A 4943-nucleotide genomic window follows, 5' to 3' on the forward strand; every position below is an offset into this window, starting at 1 on the left:
AAAACATATACTGAGATTAGTGAACACAGGATTGTAGCGAAACTGAGTGTTGAAACTCCCCGACGAAAGATTCGTAACCTAAAGACTGGAAACTTGCACAGGTCACACCAATACTTAAGAAACGCAGTAGGAGTAATCCATCAGTTTACAGGGCCATATTACCAACGTCTATTTGCAGCAGGATTTTGGAACATATATTGTGTTCGAACATTATGAATTATCTCGAAGAGAACGGTCTATTAACACACAGTCAACACAACTAGTTTTTATTCACACGAAGTACTGAGTGGCATTGACAAGGGATTTCCGATTGATTTCGTCTTTGTGGAGTTCCAGAAGACAGCTGACACTGTATGTCACAAGCGGCTTGTAGTCAAATTGCGTGGTTATGGAATATCATCGCAGGCTGGCCAGTGACTTGATTCGTGATTTCCTGTCACAGAGTTCACAATTCGTATTAATTGGCAATTGATCCTAAATAATGAAAAGTGTGAGGTCATCCACATGAGTGCTAAACGGAATCGGTTAGACGATAAATCAGTCGAATCTAAAGGCCGGAAATCGAACTAAATACCTAGGAATCACCGTTACGAACAACATAAATTGGAAAGAACACATAGGAAATATTGTGGGGGAGGAGAACCAAAGACTGCGTTTTATTGGCTGAAGGTGCAACAGATCTACTAGAGAGACTGCCTACACTACGGTTGTCCGTCCTCTTCTAGAATACTGCTGTGCAGTGTGGGATCATTACCAGGTAGAATTAACGGACTTCATCGAGAATGTTCAGGGAAAAGCAGCACATTTTGTATTGTCGAGAAATAGGGGAGGGTGTGTCACTGACATGATACAGAATTTGGGGCGGCCATATTTAAAACAAAGGCATGTTTCGTTGCGGCAGAACCTTACCACGAAGTTTCAATTACTAACTTTCTCCTCTGAATGCGAAAACATTTTTTTTTTTTCGCCGACGTCCACAGGGAGAAACGATCATCATCATAAAATAAGGAAATCAGGTCTCGCTCGGAAAGATACATCTGTTCGTTTCTTCCGCATTCTGTTTCAGACTGGAATAATAGAGGATTATTGTGAAAAATGGTTCGATGAACACTTTGCCAAGCACGTAAGTGCGATTTGCAAACTGTCCGTGTAGATGTAAATTACGAGTTTACTACGAGTGATATTGTAGTGGACTTTAAAGGACATGCATGGTTCTTTCACTTGCACACGTGAACTGTGATAATTTGTTTCATGCATGTATGATTTTTTATGTTGTTACTTTCTTTTTTGTTAGCTCAATTTATTTGCAATATAGCTTATAATTATGTAATTAATCGCATGAGCTGCAATCAAATTTTATTGTATGTATGTATATTATCTGTCTTTTTCGTGATACATTCTTTGGTTTAGGATTGAACCTCATTGCCTTTAGATGTCGCCTCTAAGTAGCATCTGTGAGTCAGATATGACGTCGATCAAAGCCATAGAGTAGAAAAATCTCTGGTGTGAGCATTGCGTGGTGTGCATGTTGTCAACATTAAGCTGAAATTGTCGCATGATCTCGGGATGCCGTCAAGTCTCGTCGTGTGGAAACATTCCACAATGCATTTCAAATGGCGGCATTCAGACAAGTCGTCAACAGACCGTCACGTCACGTCACGTCACGTCACGTCACGTCACGGCAGGTCACGGTTTCCAGGGAATGAAGAGTCGACGGTATCATCATCTGCTATCAGCGTAAGTTAACTCGTTGTATGGTAGTGGATATTGTGCTTTTGTAACTTTTTACTCTCCATTTTCTTATTGTGCTTTGATTTCGTGGCAAATTGTAAATGTTCGATGCCGACTTGGAGGTTTTTTGCACTGGATGTTCTCACACAAGCTTTGTGAGATATCTGAAAGCGAAAAATTGTTTAGGTTTGGCAATAACAGAAGAGACGCCCACTCACCCATAACATAGAAATGTCGATGTTTTGAGGTGTTGTTTCAGGCCTCAGCACTTGAGCAAACAAGACTGATCAAGAACACAAGTTATGAGGTCTGCTTTGGCCATTAGTAACCTTAGTTCCTCAATTGAAATATTGTACTCTGACACAGACTAAGCGAATTGACGTTACATGACGTGACAGACGGTGTGGGTACACGCTGACGTGGCGGTGCTGCGACGTGATGTCTGCTCATTTTGTTCGTCAAAGCTGAGAGAACAATTTATTCCAGGTATCAAATGCAAGTTGTTATGGTGTCTGCATAACGCCTGTCCCTAATACACAGCACATACGATTGGAATCTATCTGAACTAACAATTTGGCGACATTCAAAATTTATAGGACGTTTTACGCACACACCTATGCCAACCCAAGGATACACAACCACTGTGGCAATGTGTGTCGACAACAGAAAATAAATTCTGTGCGTGTGAATCCTCACTCTATGGTCAAAGCGGAGGGTGGAATCGGGCACTAGAATATGTTCACTGTTTTTTTCTGTTTATCATTAAATGAGGCGTCCTTATCATCCTTGTGCCAATGTAATTCGCATCCTTAACACCAGTGCAATACTCCCATGTTATCTTGGCTCCTCATCTCCCTAGAACTGAATTAGTAGAGACTGCGCGAATTTGAGCTGCCGGTGTGTTGACTCATGTCGCTGTCAACTTTGGCATTCAGGCCATAGGCCTGAAACTGTAATGATCTGCCACATATTGATTACAACGCAAACTATTTTTATGGCAAACTTTCGCAATTTTCTGTACCATGGTATGTATGAACCATGGACATTTTTCTCATTTAAACCAGTAAAGACGTGGCATGATGTCATATTTTTGTGCTACAAACATACTTTTTACACCTTGTGCTCACAGATAACACTGCCCTTCCACAGATGTATTTATAAATGTATTCACAGATAACATAGTTCTTCCAAAGATGTTTGATTTTATGTACCTATGATCTTCCTGTGGACTTGGATTGTCCAACATAGACGTGTTATTCATCTTTGGCCATGTCAACCAGTATCTTCCATAGTATAATTTCAGATCAGATTCATTACACATGTAACTACTGTACTGATGTTCATTCTGTGGCTCGACTGTTTAATAACTGGAAACCATATTTGCTGCCTGTCTGTCGTTGACTTGGACCATTAAGCACTTTCTTGATGCTCAAACATCCATTTTAGATCTTGACGATGCCTTCACACACACTATGTGGTCAAAAGTATCGCGATACCTGGCTGAAAATGACTTACAAGTTCGTGGCGCCCCCCATCAGCAATTCTGGAATGCAATGTGGTGTTCGATTCGTTATCATCCACAACTCCAAATGGATTACACGCTTTCTCTTTAAAGTACTTTAATAACCACATGGGGTCGCAGTAACCTTGAAAAATAAATTTCAAATGGTCTTGGGAAATCGTAAATTAAAAAAAAAAAAAACCAGGAGAAAAGTTGTGCATAATTCGGGCTAAGCTTGGCAGCACTTACTCAGTCGTATTCCACGCTAAACTCCAGCCGTGACAGAGATCTCGTTCAGACACCGACTTCAGTTCTCCAGTCGCTAGGCTGGAGTGAGAGCGGCACTGTTGCAGGGACGTCGCTGCTGAGGAAAATGGAAGAGGAAAAGGGGTTGATTTCGGAATCCCAAAGTGGAAGAAGTGAAGATTAAAGAGAAAGGAAACAGAAATAAACACGGAAACACTATCTAATACAACGTTTCTGGCGATTGGCAACCCAGTGTTGGACGCCATTAATTGGAAAGGACCAAAATAACTCTTGGCCCGACCCGATTCTGCCGAAAGCCCGCAGAAATTGACAGGTATGTGGTATTAACGTCGGGAGAAAAACAGTACATTGCCTCCTGTGCGGTAAACGTTCGTCGCAACTAGTATTGCTGTGTTTGGGACAGAATTGTACATTTCGATTTGCAGCTTCAGAGTGAATAATGTAACAGTTTCTGAAACAGCCTGCTGGACACCCAGTACTTGCCGCCTACCAGAGTGGAAACTTTCTGAGCCGAATTACCTCTCTAAGTGTGCGTCATCATGGTTTCGTGCAACTTACATAATCGCGACCTTTGGTCGTATGAATAAAACGGAGAATGTACTTTATACTGGGAATTGTGGAGAACATTCCCAGGTTCGCGCGAATAAAACGAGTCGGAAAATATACTTCACCCAAGAAATTTCTCAGCTTGAGTAAATGGGTGGAAGAAGTCGCTAAAAACAAAGAATATGCTACGATTTCGTATGAATAAAACTAGAGGAGCGATCACGAACCGTGAACATTTTCCGTTTTTTGAAGTGTGCTCTGTAGCATACATCGAAATGACTAAGTTTTGATGGCGTTAGCTTTTGCAGACTTTTTGGTATTAAAGGCAAAGTTTATATTGCCTGTAATGCAAGAAGGTATACGTACCCGAAGAAATACAGAAGAGAGGAACCGTAGAAACTTCTACGAGCCTTACAATAAAAACATTATTTGCGTTGCGAATTTCCTTCCAAAATATCATGAAAGAAAAGATGAGCGACCTTTCAAAAGAAGTGAAAATTAAAATGGTTTTTTTTTTTTTTTGCTACTTAAGAGACTCAAGTTTTCACACTGATGTACGAGAAAACTTTGGTATACACAGAACAAGTGCGCAACTGACATTTCCGGATATTCTCACACCGTAAATCTTTCATTTTGTTACGTTAGAAATATAGGCGGATCAGAAAAATTAACAGCTGGCTGATTACAAACCTAGCGATCTGCTTCTCGTAACGAACCCGACGGGCGAACGCTTGCGACCTTGACACGCGAGCACACCATTCTGCGTCGTATTTGAACAAAATTATCTCTTCTTAGAAAACTCGGCCATAGTTCCGGTTTGGAGTCGATGAAAAATGATGTAATTTTAAGATTTCATCCACATAATGTGTTCACCTAACTTCAGTAACAGAAAAGGTTC

Source organism: Schistocerca serialis, chromosome 11 (assembly GCF_023864345.2).
Source record: "Schistocerca serialis cubense isolate TAMUIC-IGC-003099 chromosome 11, iqSchSeri2.2, whole genome shotgun sequence".
NCBI classification, from domain to species: Eukaryota; Metazoa; Arthropoda; class Insecta; order Orthoptera; family Acrididae; genus Schistocerca; species Schistocerca serialis.